The sequence below is a fragment of the Ixodes scapularis genome, unplaced genomic scaffold (genome assembly GCF_016920785.2).
Source record: "Ixodes scapularis isolate PalLabHiFi unplaced genomic scaffold, ASM1692078v2 PGA_scaffold0__279_contigs__length_252992795, whole genome shotgun sequence".
In the NCBI taxonomy this organism is placed as follows: Eukaryota; Metazoa; Arthropoda; class Arachnida; order Ixodida; family Ixodidae; genus Ixodes; species Ixodes scapularis.
Genome location: NW_024609835.1, coordinates 10,521,202 through 10,542,623, shown reverse-complemented (window position 1 = coordinate 10,542,623; position 21,422 = coordinate 10,521,202).

Sequence of the window (21,422 nt, the reverse complement as noted above, 5' to 3'; positions counted from 1 at the left end):
GCGAAAGAGCACTGCTTTTGATTTTTCTGTGTTTATTTGAAGTGAATTACATGTACTCCACAAATTCAACCCGGAGAGCATTCGGTTCGCCTTATCAAATAATAAGTCGGTATTTTCTGCAGAGAAAAATATACTTGTGTCGTCAGCATAATTTACAAATTTCGCTTCTGAATCTATATTGATTATGTCATTTATGTATATATTAAAGAGAAAGGGACCCAGAATACTACCTTGTGGTACACCAGAGTGAATAGGCTTGGTAACAGAGGAGATTCCATTGATAGAGACGTATTGCAATCGATGCTCCAGATATGACTTTATTAGCTGCAAGGCATGCCCTCGGAAACCGTAAGTGTCTAATTTTGCTAGAAGTATTTTATGATTAAGGCAGTCAAACGCTTTTGAGAAGTCGACAAACACACCGAGAACCAGCCTTCTTTCTTCGAAGTTTTGGAGAATAAATTCTTTTATAGATAATAACGCAGCCTCGGTAGACCTATTTTTCATAAATCCAAACTGTGAGGTACTTATTAAGTTATGTTTGTTTGAAAACGTCATTATTCGAGTATAAATGATTTTTTCGAGAGCTTTAGTGAAAACTGGGAGTATAGAAACAGGCCGATAATTTCCCATTTCTTTTACGCTTCCTTTTTTATGCAATACTAACACCTTAGCTATCTGCATTTTCTTCGGAAATACGCTCGTGGATAAAGAGAGGTTAAAAACGTGAGATAACGCCGGCGCTATCAAGTGAACAACGTACTTGACGGGTCTTATCTGAATGCCATCCGCGTCACAGCTTTCACTATTGTTTAGTTGTAAAATTATGGAAATTACTTCTGGTTCGACCACCGGCTCTAAAAATATGGAGTCATTGTTTCCTTTGTCGCTAAAAGCAGAAGAATGTAGAGTGTCATCATTACTTGCAATATTGATAAAATGCTCGTTAAAGGCATTTGCTAAAGAACATCCGTTAAGTTCAGTACCGTTAAAAAAAGATGTTGTCGATAGAGTTTGAGGGTCGTTTACGTTTGAGAAGAGAATTTAACTCTTTCTACATGGCTTATAGGAGGCTATGCCGCAGCACAACCTAGCTCGCGTCACCATCGTCTCGCAACGTCTCACAGCGAATGCGACGCTGGCACACGGCGACGCCGAGATGTCTGCCCTTTTGCCTCTTGACGAGCTTCAGCGTGCCTCGTGGCGGGAGTCGCGGGGCCCACTAACGGTGACGTCATGCGAAGGCTTTGTCAGCCAAAGCTGGCCCCAGTCACGAGCACGTACAGCCCCGTAATGAGAGATCAGTCGGCGTCGGAAAGAATAGCAGAAAGTATTGATATGGACGCTTAAAACAAAGTAAATCTTTTTTTTTTAAAGTGTGCGAAAGTCATGCTTGACGTGCACCGCATGCCGCACGTTTTAAGGAAAGCCGCGTCAAGATATGTGTAGATGTGTTTTCGGCACGTAACAAGTTGAGCGGATCATGCACCGATGTGGCAAAAAACTGGCAAACAGAAAAGAAAGACGGGGGGAGAGCAGATGAGGCATTAAACACCGCATTGAGTTCGTATTATGCAAAAAGAGCGTCGTATATACCAGATAGTTTTCTCGTGTGGGAAGGTGTACATCGGGCTAACGGGGAGATGCCTCGACTTTCGCCTGGAAAAGCACCGCAATTCGCTATAATCATTAAAAAAAATCTTATTTTTCTGTTGAGACAAGAAGCTTTCTCCGCCTTCCGGGCGAGCTCGCTGGCTTTCGCAGTGCTTTTGTTGCGCGTGCCTGCACGTTCGCACTTGTGCTTGCAAGGGCAGAAATCTCGCGCTGAAGGCGGAGCTTCTAGTAGTATAACAGGAACCACGTGATCACATTTGGCATTGGACTGCCTTGACTGCGCATGTACACCTTGATTACGAAGTGCCGTCGTGTTGTAAAAACACAGGGTCAAAAAAGCTCGCGAGATTGTAGAGGCTCACAAAAAAAAAAAAAATGAAATACGTTTACAATTGCCTGCAATGCCGAATTAGAGCGCAGCTCTTGAGGAGGAGGAGGGGAATGTATGGAGAGATGGGTATGCACCTCCTCCTATTCTGCTCCCCTGCCATTTAGCGGGGAAATTTTCTCACTAAATTTAGCGTGGAATTTTTTCCGCTAAATTTAGTGCGGAAATTCTTCTACTAAATTTAACGGGAAAATTTTCCGCTAAATTTATCGGGGAATTTTTTCGCTAAATTTAGCAGAGAATTTTTCCCGCTAAATATAGCGGGAAAATTTTTCCGCTAAATTTAGCGGAAATTTTTTCTGTTAAAGTTAGCGGCAAATTTTTCCGCTACATTTAGCGGGAAAATTTGCCGAAAACGCAACGGGCGGCGACATCACAAGTGACGTCATTATGGAAACCTCCCATAATTCAACGCGCGTTGACGCCGACGCCGACGCCGTTCAAGCCGCAAACGGGCGCCTAAGAGCTGCGCTCTATAAGGGGGGCACAACCTGCGTGAGTCAGGCTTCCTTGGTTTTGATAGATAGTGAGGTAGAATGTTTAGATCGGGGAAGATCACCCATGGGATTGTATAACCGATAGCACCCAATTCTGTGATGCGCAGGCGCCATCTCATCAAGTTTAGATAGTCGCGTGTTTTTTAATGTTTTTTTCGCAGTTTATTCAAAATAAACTTACTGTTGTTAGCGCTTGTATCGGGCACTTCTTTCCTCCATCCGTGTAACATTCGCGCTGTTTTCAAGATATTGCAAGGGTGAGAAATGGGATAAATTAAGAGGCAGCGAGGGAGCGCCAGATATTGCGAGCCGTTCGTAAGCACATACAGCGCGGCCTCTCGAGCTGCTCGCACGTTCCCCCGTACCCAACCGTTCCTCGTCTTTATCTTCCTAACACTTCCCGCCGGTCGGGTAAGAGCTGACATGGGTCAGATCAATGGGGGTTGTCCGAAATGCAGAATGGCTTCATCCTGGCAACGTGAACAATGTCTGTGGTCTTCGAGCGATGATCCTGTGGAGGCGATAGCGGTGACACTTCATAATTCGTGGGGGAAAGGCGGCGAACAACACGATAGGGTCCAATGTACTTAGAGAGAAGTTTTTGAGATAATCCCGGTTGACGCAGCGGTGTGGCTAGGAGAACTATGTCCCCAATCTCGTAAGTGACGGAAGAGTGACTCTCGGCGTGGCGAAGCTGCTGTTGCTGCTGCGACTTGAAGGTGTGGAGGCGGGCAAGGTGACGAGCATCTTGGGCTCGGCAGACGATGTCGGCGGCAAAGCCACTGGCTGGGGGGTGGTTGATAAAGGGCAAAACTGTGTCAAGAGTTGTGAGAGGTTAGCGGGCGTATAAAAGGTAGTAAGGGGAGAAGCCCGTGGTGGCCTGGTGTGCTGTGTTGTATGCGTAAGTCACATAAGGGATGACGGTGTCCCAATTGGTATGATGGTCGTCGACATACATAGATATCATTTGTGATAATGTCTTGTTAAGGCGTTCGGTCAGTCCGTTAGTCTGTGGGTGGTACGCGCTCGTCCACTTGTGAACTGTGTTGAAGAGGCGTAAAATCTCCTCAAGAAGCTGAGCGATGAACGGAGTGCCTCGATCACTGATGATGACTTGTGGTGCTCCATGACGCAGTAGGATCTTATGGAGAAAGAAATCCGCTACTTCTTGGGCAGTGGCCTTTGGTACAGATGTCGTCTCAGCGTACCGCGTCAGGTAGTCGACGGCCACAATAACCCACCGGTTGTTGTTGGCAGAAAGCGGAAAAGGACCCAAAAAATCGATACCAATTTTTTTAAAGGGAGTGTCCGGTGGAGTAATAGATTGAAGAAGACCGGGTGTCCTGGTCGTACGGCTTTTCTTCGTTTGGCAGAGGCGACATGTTCGGATGTATCTGTTAATGGTGCGGTACATGCCGTTCCAAAAATAGCGAGCACGGATGCGGAAGTATGTCTTGCTAAATCCAAGGTGACCAGCAGTCGGGTCGTCATGATGCGCTTGTATGATATCTCTTTGGAGTATTCGGGGTACAACAAGCAGCCATGGACGCCCATGTGGTTCGTAGTTTTTTCTATAAAGAACACCCTCGTGAAGCGTGAAAAGGGTAGCATGTCGTTGCAGTTGGCGCGTGGAACGTGTGGCGGTTCCCAATAGGTAATGTATGATAGGTTTTAAGTGTTGGTCCGATAGTTGAGCGTCGGCTACATCTATTGTGTCCAAAGCTGCAGAGAGCAAAGGGGAGCCCCGGAGTTCCTGTCCAGAAGGCTCACTAGGCAGTGGACACTGAGACAAGCCGTCAGCATCGAGGTGTAGCTTTCCAGACTTGTGGACGATGCTGAAGTCGTAGTCCTGAATCTTGAGGGACCAACGTGCAAGGCGTCCAGATGGGTCCTTAAGATTCGTAAGCCAGCAAAGGGCGTGGTGATCTGTGACGACTCGAAAGTGGGTTCCATAAAGATATGGACGAAATTTGGTAATGGCCCATACGACAGCCAAGCACTCACGTTCGGTGATTGCATAGTTACGTTCGCATTTTGTAAGAGTTCGGCTTGCGTATGCAATCACTCGCTTTGTGTTACCAATGTTTTGCGCCAGGACAGCACCTAATCCGTGACCGCTAGCGTCGGTGCGTAATTCTGTGTCGGCGCCTTCTAAGAAATGTCCAAGAATCGGGTCAGAGATGAGGGCCCGCTTAAGAGAGTTGAAGGCGTGTTCTTGGGGTTGATCCCAGTGGAAGGCTCGGCCCATTCGAAGTAGCTCGTTCAGCGGTTCGGCAAGGTTGGAAAATGCCGGTATAAATTTTCGAAAATAGGTGCAGAGGCCAAGAAAACCGCGAACGTCTTTCAAGTTCTTAGGCACAGGAAATTCGGAGACGGCTTGAATCTTGTCGGGGTCAGGGCGAATTCCGTCGACACTGACCAGGTGGCCAAGTACTTTGATTTGCCGCGCTCCGAACCTGCACTTCTTGGAGTTTAGCTGTAGTTTAGCTGCACGGAAACAATCGAGAACTTGGCGCAGTCGGCGTATATGCTCGTCAAACGTCGCTGAAAAGACAACAACGTCATCCAGATAGCATAAACAAATGTTCCACGTAAAGCCCCTAAGCAAATTGTCCATCATTCGTTCAAATGTCGCGGGGGCATTGCATAGTCCAAACGGCATTACGTTGAATTGGTAAAGGCCATCAGGAGTGATAAATGCTGTTTTTGGTTTGGCGTCATCGGAGAGAGGTATTTGCCAGTAGCCGCTGCGTAGGTCCATAGAAGAGAAAAAGGATGAGCCCTGAAGCGTGTCTAAGGTGTCGTCAATTCGAGGTAACGGGTAGGCGTCTTTTTTGGTGACTTTGTTTAAGCGGCGGTAGTCAACGCAAAATCACCATGAACCATCCTTTTTTTTCACGAGTACTACAGGCGACGACCAAGGGCTGGATGAAGGTTCGATTACGTTTTTCTTGAGCATGTCAGCGACGTTTTCTTGTATCGTTCGGCGCTCCGCTGGTGAAACTCTGTAAGCTCGACTTTTCACTGGAGTTGCCGTACCGGTGTCAATGCTGTGGTTCACAGTCGTTGTCTTCGTGAGGGCACGTCGGTCAAAATCAAATAAATCACTGTACGTGGTTAGCAGAGTGGAGAGAGCTTGATGCTCTGTGTTGGTCAGGGAAGGGTCGATCATCTGAACAGTCTCGCAGCTTGAAGGAGTGGCAGAAGGTGACCGCGGAGAGGTGTTGAGAGCTCCCGGAGATAAAGCAGCAAGTGTATGCTCGTCATACGTTTGAATGGTGGCGACACGAGATCCCCGAGGTAGCAATAACACTTCCGCTGAAGGGTTTGTAATGTACAACTGGACTCGTCCTGCTTTCTGTACGGCAATTGAGTTCGGTACAAGAGCGGCTTTTTTTTCAAAGCTGATGCGAATGGGCTCGACAAGGCCGCAGGAACCGCTAAAGGGCGCCTCGGGCACGAGCTCGACAAACACTGCGGTCAACGGAGGCAAGGATACGTCCTCTTCGACACGAAGGACAACCGGAGTCGAATCCAAAGAGGTGGCATCTTTGTTGTAAGTGTTCAGGTGAAGCTCGCGACTTCCGCAGTCAATAAAAGCATCGGTTGCTGTCAGAAAGTCACACCCAAGGATTACGTCAGCAACACAGTTCGCCAACACTGTGAAGATGACTGTGTATCGGCTACCCCCAAGAAGCACTGAAAGGGTTGAATAGCCAAGGGGTCGGACCAGTTCCCCGTTACCCATCCGTAGCAACCGTCCGTCAGCAGGCGTGAGCACTTTTCGTAGACGACGACGAATATTTTCGGCAATACATGACTTGGCGGCGCCTGTATCCACTAGGGCTGTAAACGTCTTTCCGTCAATTTTAACTTGAACAGTCGTTGGGCTGTCAGAAGGAGGTTTTTTGTCGAGATTGGAGAGTACAGTCTGACCTCCGGTGTTCGCACAGACTGCTGGCTTTAGTTTGACGTCTCGGTGAATTCGGCAACGGCGTTAAGGGGCGACACAGAGCGTGGGCGGCGAGGGTAGGGTGACGGTGATCGGCCACGGCGATTGGTGATCGGCGAAGAAGTACGTGGGTCGTGTCGATCGTCAGAAGGGTGCGCCTCATTCCGGAAGGTGCGGGAAGTGCCCGTCGCTACGGGTCGGTACATTGTAGTGTCCACTAGATGGCGGCAGTAGCGTGCGATATGGCCCGGTGTGTGGCAATGGTAACAGATGGGGCGGTTATCTTCGGTTCGCCAGATTTCAGTTCGACGACGGGGCCCATAAGGCCGGGAAGATTGGGGCGTCTGTTGAACCGCAGGCCTACAATAGCGGGGGTATGAGTCTTGGGGCATTGAACAAATGAGTGGAGGCGCCGATGGCGCTGGCGGGCAAGCGGCAGTTGGTAGGGCAAGGTGACCTAACGCAGCGCGGATTTCTTGTTGGACAACTTGCTGCATAGATTTCACCTGCGGTATTTCTTGGGCAAGAGCAGCGGCTGGTGTTAAATGAGCGAGGTAAGGACGTAGTTCATCGCGGATGATTGTCCTAATCAATGTAGCTATGTCGGTACTGGAGGCGGTGGCAAGACACACCTCGGGAAGACGCTCGAAAGGTGCCTTAGCGATTCGGGCACTCTGCAGCTCTTCATACTTTTTGCATTCGTCAATGAGCTGCTGTACTGTTGGTGGAGATTTCGGCGCAACGACGGTGAACAGCTCCTGCGAAAGTCCTTTAAAAAGGTGGCGAATGCGGTCATCTTCTGGCATTTCAGGATCAACGCGGGAGCATAGCCGCAGTACATCTTCAATGTAAGAAGTGGATGACTCGGTGTTTGCCTGATAGCGGCTAGCCAACTTGTCCTTTGCTTGCTGCTTACGCTGCTCTGGCTTGCCGAAAGCGTTTGCAAAAGTGGCCTTGAAGGCGTCCCACGAGTTAATTTCTTCTTCGTGATTCTCAAACCATTTGAGAGCGGTGTCTTTGAGGAAGAAAAAAACGTTGGCGAGCTTGAAAGAGTCATCCCAACGGTTGTGGAGACTTGCCCGTTCGTAGGTCTTCAGCCAGTCGTGGACATCGGAATCTGGTGTGCCCGCAAAAAGTGGCGGGTCCCGCTGCCGGTTCTTGACGGTTGGTGTTGTGGTGGCTGGAGCGGCAGGCGGTGCGCGGATGGTGACGCCGGTTTGGGGTTCTTCAGCCATAGTGGTGATCTTGCGACCGCTACGGAGTTCCAGACCGATGTGGCGGGGAGTTGGAGGGGAGCGAGAGGTTGGGGAGCTAGAGCACCTCCACCACTTGCAAGGGTGAGAAATGGGATAAATTAAGAGGCAGCGAGGGAGCGCCAGATATTGCGAGCCGTTCGTAAGCACACACAGCGCGGCCTCTCGAGCTGCTCGCACGTTCCCCCGTACCCAACCGTTCCTCGTCTTTATCTTCCTAACATTAGATTAGTTGGTATACATACCAACTAATCAAGTTTTCCTGTCTCTTAAACCTAATTTGCCACTCGCGGGGCGAGTAAAAGGAGCATTTGCAGACGGGCCGTCTGCTAGGAAGACTCATTCGCAGACGTAACTAAAACAAGAAAACGCCGTACATTACCTCGCAACGTACCGGAAAGCGTTGATCATTTCCACGAATCGAGCACCGAGGCTAAGTGAGATGGGACGCTCCACTGAAATTGTGATCGTCTGCTTTCTCTCGTTGGAAGCCATCGGCAACTCGCGCTTTGTTTGCAAATCTCAAGTTGTTCTCCTGCCGTCCACAAGCTGATATTGACCGGTGGATGAAGGAGCACCGAGGACAAGCACATCTGAGGCCACGAGACCTCTCTCGCTATTTGTATGTTAGCATAACGCTTGGATATTACCCGATTGTTTACTCACGATCGGGTCAAATATGTATCACTGGTTGATCCGGTGCAAGCTGTGGCTCCACGTTCGATCATCTCGCTCTCACCTTGATGAGAATCGAACCACTAAAGCCGGGATCGCGCTGCTTATGCATCATACTAGAGCCACTAAATGAGCTGCGCTTAGAGTATCGGCACTCCGTTCCACAACACTGTAGTGGGCGCGGCCGTTTTGGTGCTTATGCAGAGCAGACATAACTGCCGCTCGTCATGATTCAAAAGTGCGACTTCCTCAGCATTATGTTCCGTGTTAGGAAACTCGTGTAATATTGCTTTGCCTTGTCTCGAGCTGTTTAAACATTTGTGGAGGATGGAAAAGCGTTTCCTGTGATTTCAGATAAAGCTTCAAATAACTGGCAACTATAATTTTAAGCCACACTATGGCCAAGTGTCGTTACTCTGAAGCGTAGCTTATTTAATGGCACTACATCATACTAAGGACAGTCTGCATACAAATTCGAGCGCGAGTCATCGCGAGATCCGTGCTTCGAATGCCGCATGACAATGCGTTCAAGGAGTAAACTTGGCACGCGGCATTTGAAGCACGGATTTTGAGGTGACTCGTGTTTGCAGACTGTCTTTTGTATAATGTATGAGCAGTGTGACCCCGGCTTAAGGCCTTCGAACGAGCGACACTGAACCCCACTTCGAACAGAATATATATATACCATAGGAGCGATAACAGAAAGTTGTAGTGGACCGCACACAACACCTTTGTGTACATAAGAGAGTTGCGGGGGTGCGCAGAACGCAACTGAAATGTTAGCCCATTGCGTACGCGCGCAACTTTGGCAATTTCCGTTGCGAGGCATTGGTGGCCTCTTGTGGAGCGTTCTCAAAAAGATGTCAGGCACAGCGAGAGCACCAATTTCAGGATGTCGGACCACGAAAGGCAGCATTGACCGGTTATGCGTTTCTTTTTTTACAATCACATATGGCCCTTTAACGTGCAGTTACACTCGGTGATTATTTCCAAAACTTTCCGCAGCCAAGCCAGGTTGCTGTGGTAAGCTTCAAGAGTGCAGGTCCAAAACGCTGTCCAAAGGACAAAAATAAAGACGTGATTCGCTTTCAATTTCAAGTGAATGATTATCTTACGTCCGACATGGACCATAAAAGCTGTAGACTCCATCGTGTTCTTCCGTCATGTGGACATACGCACACCGCACGACGCGTCTCGGAGCGAATCCTCGCGAAGGCGGTCGAAAGCGCCCACAAAGAAAGGCTTTTAGGCACGACGCCAACCGACAGTCCGGACGACTCAGGAAATCCCGCATTGAGAAGCTTACAGAGAAGCGCACACCCATCACGCTCGCCGGAACCTTTTCAGTCCTCCCACTTTCCCCCTTCGAAGGATCTCCCGGTCAATTCGTTGTAAGCCAACACTCGTTTCATCGCCCAACTTTTTGGTTTTTATCTGGCGCTTCCTCCTAAATATAACATTCTCTCCGTCTAACCGACGACCCCTCAAAAATAGGAAAAGTCGACGTGCTCAGAATGGTCGAAGAGCCTCCCGACGTTATTTACGTTCGTGACGTCACCTCACGTACGAGAAGCAAGTCGATTATCGAAAAGGAGAGTGGAAAAAAGAAAGCCTTCGCTATCTTCGATTCCGCTCTCGTATCCGACGAAAAGAATAAAATCAGCTGGCAGGGACGCTGATAAAGTCGGCTAGAGGTCCAGTTTCGTCGATACCGCCGGGACCAGGACGCGTTCCAGAAACCCACACGTACAGGGAGAGCGCTTGTCTCTCAGAGCCGCCTCAAACAAGACCAAAACGCGGCTTGTCCGGTTTTGCAATATATGCAGTGTTTTCCATTAGCCTCGCTGCGTGGGATAAAGACGAGAAAAGGAGCATCCTTGAAAAGAGACGGATTGGAGCGATGCGACGACGGTATCCTGACTGGACAAAGGAAAGATAAGAAAATTCGACGCAAAATGGCCTAATCCACGCGGATATCCGAAAGGTCAATGTTTCCGGTCTGCCTTTTTTAAATTTATATCGTGGAGCATTTTGCTTCGTTGCATACCCAAGCGCACACACGTGGTCTTGCCCAGGGGCTCGTATACACCCGTTTTCGCTTTGATGAGACGCCAAATGGAGACACGCGCAAGTGCAGGTAGCTTTGACAGCTCTACACACAAAGCATTAAACGGAGTTTATAGGGGGGGGGGGGGGGGGGGGAGGAGTTATGGTTGCGAGCTAAGGTACCAAGAAAAGCCCGCGTGGGGGGGGGGGGGGGGGGGGGAGAACGCGATGCCGCTTTCGCTCATTTGCCAGTGAGTTTCGTTATATCATTGTTATAACGACGTGTTTTCGACAATCAAGTCACATGATTATCGGATAAAAAAGCAACACGGCTGATTGTGATGCTAATCTGATGTACACTCATTGGGCTTTGCAAAGTTCCGAAGAAGCGGCAGTAAAGACGACCATAACACAGCGCCTCGTGGAACGCACATAACACACCAACCGTGGGAAAAGGTGAAAGCAAATTATTTCCCATTATACACACTGCAGCGAAAGGAGAAGGGCACATAAAAGACACAGACAGGACAAGCGCTGAACTCATAACTGAAGTTTAATGGAAAGGTTGCGAAGGACAAGAACGATGTTACGGGTAATATAAATTTAAATTAAAGGAATGTCTAACTAAATACATTCTTAGACTCTGACATGTTGTTAATTTTAAAACTGATATATATGTTATTCATAGTGATTAGATTAACCAACTCCCCCACCAGACCATTTTGAGTGAAAGCAAATGCTGGTGCAAGTTGAAAACCGTACGTAACCACTGCATTTTGTGGATTCCTCGTTTCCTATTGTACCGGTCAAGTTCCACCCACATAATAGAGGCACTATGGGTATGGAACCCCGATAAAACCATGCCGAGATCATTTTAAAGCGGAACTCCACCTATTTTAATAGCCTGCGATTTGCCCGATATGTTACCCACCTCGTCTGTTCTCGAAACGTGAACCAAAATATTTCATAAAACTATATTTCTTTCGCGGAGTTATTGCATTGCGTAGTACATGGAAATTTCAGGAGGTCATTTCCTACTACCAACACTGGTACAGCCTCAATGTCCGTAGCCGTTGAGTCACGAGAGGCAGAGAGGAAGTCAAAACAGTGAGAATGTGCGTGCGATTTCACATAGGCCTTGAGCACCGAAAGCCTCCCTGAAGGCGCCGAGAACGAGGTGGGCTTGCTAGGATCGGCGTCTTAGCTTAGACTATGTGGACTGTCTGAAAGAGAGCCTGGCAAGCCTCGGGCGCGCGAGCGCTTGAGCCTCCCTCGACTTCACGTGCCACTCCACTCGTGCGCTAGCTTCGGCATTGCTTTCTTTCATGCAGTCTTAGCTACGTATAGGGAGCGTGCGGCACCTAAAGGGGGCGTGTCGGTCCAACTGATGTTCCCGCCAAACGACTCTGTCGGGAACCACACCGCGGCGCCACTGTCTTGTCGCACGCTTCTCATTATCACTTCGCAGCCAAGCAGATTGTGGCGTTACTCATTCTGAGGGCCGAAGAAGCAATCAGGCAGCGCATTAATACAATAAGCCCTGCAGTTCTTAGTCAGTGAGGACGGCAGGGCATATCATGTTCATGCTCTCCCTGATTGCTTCTTCGGATTTCATAATCAGTGACACCACAAGCTGATTGGCTGCGGAGCGATGATAGAGAACGTGCGACACCTAAGTGGGCGCGCCGATCCAACTGATGTTTCCGCCAAACGACCCTGCTGGGAGCCGCAACGCGACGCCACTGTTTTGTCGCACGCTTCCCATAGGATATACTCTTTAAGCGCCGTTCACACACTTGCAACCGAGTAGGACGGAGAGCGAAAACGCAGATTCTTAAGCGACGGCGGAGGACCTGCTCCGCAGCAGCGCATCCGATCCTCCGCCGTCGTAAGAGGCTTAAAACCGGTCTTGCCCCTCTCGGTCTTCCTCGGTTGCAAGTGTGCGGACGACGCTTCAGCTGAGGACTCTGACCGATGCGGAGCGACCAAATAGAGTCTTCTCACGAGCGCATGCGCGCCTCCAACAGCCCTCGGCGAACTAGCGCCGCTCGCTGGCAAGACAACGCAACCGTCAAAAAAAAAAAAAAAAAATAATAAAAACATAAATAAAACTTTTGTTGCCATGGCATATCTAGTGCAACCGTCGCACAACCTTGAGCAAGAAGCTCGAGCTCGTCTGATGCCATGACAACGAGATATTTTACTTATGTTTTTTTTCGCAGTTGCGTCGTTTCGCCAGCGAGCGGCGCTATAGTTCACCGCGGGCTGTTGGGCGCGCGCATGCGCTCTAGAGAGGACTTTATCAAGTCGATTGTGTCTCATCGTTTCTCACGCCAGTGTGCTCACCTAAAGAGTATACATCTTATAGTACCGTGGTCTTAGGTCAGACGCTGATTGTAGCGAGAAGACCCTGTTCACGTCTAACGAACTGTTTCACAAAGTTTGCTAGATGGGCGTATGCTTGACTGCCAGGCAAGCGTCGAGCTGGCAATAAATCTCACCCGTGCCATCGCGTGATACGTGTCATCACGAGGGAAAACAAAAACTACCGATGGAAGAGGAGAGTTCTGTTTACGTAGGAAACACTAATCAATAATTCTGAAGGAATTAAAGCGATTCTGGGTCAGTAAAGTAGCAATTTAAAATCGGGATAGCACAGCCCCCGTATACCCTCGGTTTGAATGCCTGAAAACTCCGGGCGAAGCTCCCATTTTAAAGAGTGCGTGCGTGTGGGAGACTGTGTGCGCGCTTTGCGGAACTAGCGGTTTTTGTGTCTCATTATCGCTTCGAAGTTTGCACTCCACGATACACATGTTGGAGGAGGGATGCTCGTAAATATTGCCAGAAGAACACGCTTCGTTAACAAATTTAGCTCCTTCGGGGCGCGCGCATAATTAGCATAGGGACGCGAGGGGGTCATTAGCTATAAGCCCCGGCCACAGGACGGGTCGTAAATTCTCTCGGGTCACGAGCGCGGAAGGCCGCCTACACTTGAGCCACGCCGGGAATAGTTCACGAAACGAGGGCACAGGTTTTGTTTTATTCTGTCAGTCAAGTAGGCGCTCCCATCCTCATATGACGCTAAGGGTCACGGAAGGATATATTAAAAAAAAAAAAAAAAACTCACGGCAAGTTATTAGCCCATGTTAGCAGTTGGTCAATGCGTATGCATATTAGCGTAGACAAACAGTTAGTTCTTCTCCTGGTGAAATGAATGGACAAACCTTTTGTTTATATGCCCCTCTAGATGTCACGGTTTGACAACTTTTTCGTGAAATGTTAAAAAAAAAGCCCGGTAAACGTGATAATGAGTGAGGGCACAAACTTGCAGGCGACAGGAGTAATGTATTTGAAGCTTTGTGCTGTTTCCGTGATTGCCCGCCAATATGTTGCCGTCGTGTCCGGTCTCTACGCGTATATATTTGTATATATATAGTTTACCGTACTCAGTGTCAATGTTTGCATACGTCGCTGCCAAGGCTACCGTGGCTTTCAAAGCGCCTTAGCCCCGCACTGCAGCGCAAAGACATGGCCTTCGTGTTGCTTCTCAATTGCACGATCTTTTATATGAATGGGAGGTCGAATGAAGCCTCAGTCTCGTGCAAGTAGCTTGGCTAGCACTGAGAAAACGAAGGAAACTATACGCAACCCTTACGTAGAGTTTCCTTCCTTGAATGAATAGGTTTATTCAAAGTCACATACAATATAGTGATTATTTTTTCTTCAATGTGATATAATTTTGTTAAAGGAGCAATGAAACGATTTTTCGACTTCGCTAAATACTACTTAGAATCCCTCCCTAAACTTAATACCTGAATGAAGTTCCCTTAGTGTTTCTTTCTAGGCAATCCCAGTGGCCAAAATAATTTGAGCAATATGATCATCGTTCATCGCCTCAACTCGGAAGCAGAACAAGCGGCCGCGTGACCTGGCTTGGGTTGGCAAACTAGAAAACGCTTGCTGAGCTCCAGGCATTGTTAGTGTTCGGCTATTTTCATCACCGCAGTGGATGGACACGAGCCACTACCCGAGTGTCTGCCGAGGCATTGATTCTTATGGGCCGAAGTCGGGTGCTCAAGCAGTTCTCGTGTCCAATCCATGATCCGCGCTCGACTGGCGTCAGGCGGGTGTTTTCGATCCCATAATAACGCCATCAAGCTTTGCGAAGCCGAGACTGAAATAAATGGTCCTCTTTTTTCCTCGCAATTTCACCGTGACAAAGAAGCTTCTGAATCGGTGGCAGTTTGTGCGGATATGCTTCGGCCAGGCTAGGACAAGTACACCTCTGCTAAGTCATGAAAATTCCAACCCGATATCGTTTCATGACCCCTTTAACTCTAGACAAAGGTCGAGAGCTTTTTAATTCATGAAACCTTGGAAGGTGCACTTAACCTCACCTTGTCTCTTGAACGTGTGGGCCTACAGAACGTTATCTATATTAAAAATAAAGAAAACAAATATATGGAACAGTTGGGCCAAGGTTTGGAGACGCTCCATACCTTGGCCCATCTCTTCTATAATAGTTCTATGGCTAAATAACTCTCAAAAAGAAAAAAAAAAAAGAAACGACGTCGCGTTTAATCAGCGATTATGAAGGCTCTCCCCAGAGAATACTGCAGATGCACTCATGATTACGGGACCCTGTCCTTACTGGAAGACCTTGGGCGTTTTACTTGTATAGCGGAGATATCTGGTGATAATGGATGGTAATTCTTATATTATAAAGCTGCGACATCTTCAATTTCTTACAGATGCGAATTGATTACCGTCAAGTAACGTCACCCAGGCCTCACTTTCAGTAGCATCTTAAAAAACGAAAACTTTCTAGCGAAACACTTCCATCGAAACACATATGCGAGAAATCAACCTAAATTCACGCGGACCTCAGAATATGCGACAATATTTTCATGCTATTTTCGAGACACCAGGGTATTTACTGCACAAAAACAGAATATATGGTTTTGTTAAAAACCACAGTTAAGTTTTCTGTGCAATATATAACACTCCGTGGTTCCTTTTTCAAATATTCACGTGAAAGTATTTTTTATTGTTCCAACATTCGTGCGATTTCCACATGGTTTTTCGCACATGTGTTCCAACTCTTTATCGTGGTGCCAACAAAAATTCGGTCGGCCACTCAAACGACCACGTGTTCTCCAAAACAGTTCGTAGTTGCTTAAAGGGGCCACGAAACGAATTTTGGGCTGGGATTAATCATTTTAAATTGGGACTTTACTAATCGCATATCGTTTAGTTGGCCAAAAGAAAGAGGGTAGAAACTCAAAAGCCAGCTTTTCGGTACAAACATTTGAAAACATAGCGGACTACTTTGTACCTTCTTTCCTTCGAAAGATCTCCACCTTTTTACTATAATACATCCGCGGTTCACAAAGCGCGTCAGCGGTGCCAATTTGACGTCAGCCGAGCCCAGCTCACACATTGGACAAGAAAACTGCGTCACTCGGACGTATGCGCTCGCCAACAATCAATCCGTCGACGAATATTTAGATTCGCATTCGTGGCCAATGACTGCCCTGACGGAACTTATTGTCACTGGGGAATGACAAGTTCTATGGTGGTGCATAAAAAGCACGGTGGAAGCTAGCAGTCATCGCACCGGTGCTGAAGGAATGTCACGACGGCGTGATTTCACAATTCGCGTTTGAGTTGAGGGCTTTAAGGAGGAAGAAGTAGGAAAACCGTTTCATGACCCCTTTAAAAGCTGTAATATCGAAAAAAACACTGTTGTTCGTCGATGCTGTGTCATTGTTTCCACTCTGTGACAGGTTTACCGGACAACTGAGCGAACGCCAAACGAGTTGACCAGTAGCTGATTAACATATTGTTCTAATGCCGCCGCGCTCTTTTTCTTTTTTTTTTTTATTAGTTTTACACAGAATTTACTGAACCCTCAAAAAGTTCACGTGACTATTAGTCTGTAAAGCCGGGGTCACACTGCTTATACATCATACAAAAGATAGTCCGCATACAAATTCGAACGCGAGCTACCGCGAGATCCGTGCTTCGAATGCCGCATGCCAATGAGTTCAAGGAGAAAACTTCAGTAGTTTCACCCCAGCCACACTGCTCGTATACATCTTACAAAAGATAGTTTGCAGACGCGAGTCAGAGCGATATCCGTGGTTCTAATGCCGCCTGCCAAGTTTATCCTTGCACACACTGACATGCGGCATTCGAAGCACAGATATTGTGGTGACTCGCGTTCAAACCTGTTTGCGGACTGTCTTTTGTATGATGTATCCAAAGAGTGTGACTCCCGCTCTAGAGAGCGATCATACTCGGGAGGATTGCAGCAAAGCGTAATACCGGCGCGCTTGCGGCATGACTCGGCGAAATAACCGTTCGGCCAGCAATGCACTGTCATTGCCCAACGCGGCGATCACGAGACACACGGGCCAGAAACTCAAAGAGAGGCCCAACAAAGATACCGGAAAAGGACCCCTCACACGACAGCGAGAAGTTACGTCGTCTTGTGTGCCTTGTGTCTATCATTTTTGTATCTGTACTGTCGTGAGCAAAAGTCTGGATAACACGGGAGCGCCGACCGAATTGCATCGCCGTGCTCCCTGGCGGCGCGGCGCCTGGTGCCGAGACCCGCGCAATGCGCACGCGCGTCCTTTCTTATCTACTGGCCCACTCGTTCGCTCGCTTCAACGCGATGCGCTCCTGAACGATTAAATGGGCGCTAGGTGCCGCCCCGGGAACCAAAATTCCGAGAGCCTCGCTCACCGCTCGGGACGAGCTCGCGTGCTCCGCGGCACGCGCCGTTCGCGCATATCTTTCCCGCGACTCAGCGACGCGTTAAAAACTGTCGCTTCCCTCCATTCGTTAGTTTTAAGCTTCCCCCTATATTTGCCCCAACTACAATGCAAAGAGCTGCTGCTCAATTTATTATGCACGCGTTGTAAAGGGTCAAGAAGTCAAGAACACAACGAGAAAAAAATCATGGTACTGGCCACAAATTCTCAGCATGGTTGTTCGCGAAGTGACCTTAATATGTTCAGTTTGACATCAGCTGTGATGACTTGTACCGGAAGTCATAAAATAAAGCGGCTATGCAACCATTTCCGGACAATGGCCAAATAATTATAGGAGTTGTTCTCCGACACTTCTAAAGTAAAGAACAGAAAAGCGATTTAGTCTGTGTGCCCTAATTATAATTTTAAACAATAGCAGAGGTTCAAGTTTCCGGCACCCCTTAACTCTCTAAATGACGTGCTCAGTGACGTCGACGTGAGGATGCACCAGTTCCCGTGCGCTCTCCTCAAGGATGTTTACTCTTTCTCTCTCTACTGCTCTTCGTGAGGTGTTGAGCTGCAGCGATTTCCGCGTCACCGTCACGGCGCGTTTCCCGTGGCCGCCGCGCACGGCTGCAGAGGGGGAAATATTTCCATTTCTGCTTTGCGATTACACAACAGAATTGCAACATTTTGCAGGAAGGTGATGCTGTTTCGATTCTTTCTGACGCTATCAACAATATAAAAATTACAAGCCACCCAAACTGAACCAGCGCCTCTTTTTTCTTCCGTTTTCTTTCTTATTTTTTCTTGGGAGGGGGGTTGAATAAATATTTCTTTCTTATTTTGCGTTTTCTTTTTGCTCGTCATTCACCACTTTACCGCGCGTGCATGATCACTCAGAAGGAAGCCCAAGGCTGCCTCGGGTACGCGAATACAAGTTCTACAATTCATTGCGGCTGCATCAACATAAGCGACAGTTTTTAACGCGTCGCCGAGTCGCGGGAAAGATACGCGCGAACGGCGCGTGCCGCGGAGCACGCGAGCTCGTCCCGAGCGGTGAGCGAGGCTCTCGGTACCTTGGTTCCCGGGGCGGCACCTAGCGCCCATTTAATCGCTCCGAAGCGCGTCGCGTGGAAGCGAGCGAACGAGTGGGCCAGCAGATAAGAAAGGACGCGCGTGCGCATTGCGCGGGTCTCGGCACCAGGCGCCGCGCCGTCAGGGAGCGCGGCGATGCAATTCGGTCGGCGCTCCCGTGTTATCCAGACTTTTGCTCACGACAGTACGTGTGCGTGGCACTGCCGTCTCAGGAGGCACGTCTCGGCACAGCGCTGTCGAACAAGGCCAGCTCAATGTCGGGAAAACTCTCGCCAAAGTCACGTTTCAGGGGGAGCGTATGAAACCGCGGGGACCTTCTCACTCCCCGCTTCCCCTTTTCCCCGCTTTCATCGCACCAATCGCTCCGGATCCTTGTCCTATTGTGTGCGTGTTCGTACTCCTGTTCGCGTTCATAACGGAGATATAAAAGCGAAATAGAGAACGCGCCTAAAAAGACAATGAGGATTTCCATATTGCTGGTTGAAAACCTAGACACTGCTCAACATGGCTCGCTCATAAAGATGCATTTCTCGGGGTAGCTAATATAAGCCGATTAGAACATTCGACTGTCTTTAGACTAAAGACACTCCCAGAGGAATGATGTGCTCTGTGAAACTTCAGTGACTTCGGTCCCACCATCCGTACACGCTGAGCCCACATAAGCAGAAAAGACGTTCCCCGCTCGGCGGGCTCGACGGGAAGGAGGGCGCGTGCCTCGCTGTCTGGCACACGGCGCGCGCGTAAATGAAGGCAGGGCGACGCGTATTCCGCCACCTATGCAAATCAGAGGCGCCTCCTCAATATGCGAGGGATGTCGGGGTGTCAGGCCTCCGGCGCGGACTGGGAGCCGGAGTAAGGAAATAAAAATAAGAATATACGCACGCTGCGCATGGCCGGCTGCGGGAAGTTTGGCTCCCAGATTCTTTCCTCGCAGGCGTCTGAATGGCAACGCTGTCTTCGAATGCTCGCTTCGTCTCTCGGTTTATTTTTATACACCCTTTTCATATGCGTGAATTCTGTTTGAGGGTTCAACCACCGAACGATGCTTACAAGGCGCTAGCGTCGAAATTCGGATCGCGAAATTGAAATGTCAAAAATGTCTTAACCGACTACCACTGTTTTTTTTTCTTTTTTTTTTAAACATTTCGCGGGGATTTTGTGCGGAATTTTTCGACAATGTTTCGTGGCTGCGGGGTGGTATTCCTTGGCCGTCGTATATGAGCGCTTTGTTTACACCGCATGCGCAGAAGGAGCTTTTCCAAGCCACCAAGACGCACTCGGGTCGCGTTCAGCATCGATGGCCAGTGGACGCCATCCACTTTGTACACAGACGAATAGGCGGTGTCCGCCTTGAAATAATCGTATCGAAGTGAAGCCCTTTGATGTGTCGAACTTTTCTTGCAAAAAGCGCAAACTGCGCAAAAGCACGTTGCCCGTACACCGTGCCCCTGCCTCCTGGGGCCCGAATGAAACGACGGGAAAGCACTCTCTCGAGGCAGGTGTTTCGCGCGTTCCCACAAAAACGGTTGCCAGTGTACTTGTAAGAAAAACCAAGCGTGCATTTGATCAGGGGCCTTGATTTAGAAGTAAAGCCCCTGGATCAAATTCACGCTTGGCGTTTCTTGGAAGTATCATCAACCATTTTCGTGAAAACGCGCAAGAGACGTGCCACGAGCGAGTGCTCCGCCGCCTTTTGCTTCCAAGGGCCGCTTATTTCAGTGCTGCGCCGCCATACCTTTCTAGCGTCGCGCGAGGAACAGTCCTCGTGCGATAGCGAATTTGACGCTACTTGCAAGAAAAACTAGGAGACATCGAGGAGCTTTATTTTGATATAAAGCCTATTGCTGCGTATGTATTAAGGGGGATTCACCGGCTCGTCACTATATGGGCAAATTTCGCTACAGGAACCTGAGTTTCAGGAATGCACCAGAGTATTATTGATTATATTTTAGGTTCACTATGACGGTCGTACGACCTTAAAATTTTAGCCTGCGGGCGCGGGAATTTTTTTTAATAAAACCAATACATATAAGCACTTTGACAGTTTTAAGTGCATTTTGAGGCAATTTTGAAATGAAAATAACTTACATGATAAACGCCACATCACGAATGATAGTACGTGTTATAGGTGTCTCCTACCTTAACTTTAAGACCCTGAAGGGAAGCCTCAATGTCTTGGTATTTGCGTGACGCTCGTGGTGCCTGTCTTGCGCGTTCGTAGGATAATGGTTGGCGGTACTCGAAAGAAGCGTGAAGCGAGAATTAGATGGAGGGGCAAAGCCACTTAGAATGTTCAAGACCCGCAAACATCCCCCTCTCCTTCCATAGAACGTCATCGCAGTCGAACCCCAAATTTTAGCGTATAGGCTTTGAGTTTTCTGTAGGTGGTGTTGAGTCAATGCTCGCAGATACATTCCTTTCTTCGCACGTAAAAAAGAAGCGAGACTCACTCACTAACCACCAAACTCCGAGAAAGGTGACTGACTGGTGACGGACCGACTATTTCGTGGATTAACGGTTACTTCTCGAGTTATCGCTTCTTTTCTCCGGTGTCGAGCATAATTGAGCAATCATATTGGGTGTTAACAGCGCTTAAGGATGATTTTCTTTTATTTTTTTTTTATATATATTGGTAATTAAAGTTTTTGGGCATTGCATAAGGAGGGAGCATAGATAACGAAATTTGGGCGGGCTAAAGAAAAAAACGATAATTACTAGTCGTAATCGATTACATTAATTAGGAAGCCCCTTTGTCCACATGAGTTTATATACTGTCAGATGAATCCCGACATCGGTGCTTTGTTGCCTTTTGCCACTAACGGGTATTCGCGGTCAACAAAATATACCGCTTAGGTTACTGTCCCAAATATTCACTTTCCACCATGCTAGTAATTGTTATTACATTCTTTTACTCGAAGATATTAACAAAAACGGAGATCGCTCCTTCCCGCTGTGTACACGTTACATATATGTACCGCTACTCGCCAGTCGCACAAGTTAGTGGCCACCAACTTTGAAAATAGAGGTCTGTGTTTCCCGTTATTCTTGAAGGCAAACTAACGGGTGGCCGACACAAAGCCGGAATATACACATCCGGCGGTTAAAGCGGGGAAAAAGTGCTCAAAGGTCAAGGAAAAAAAC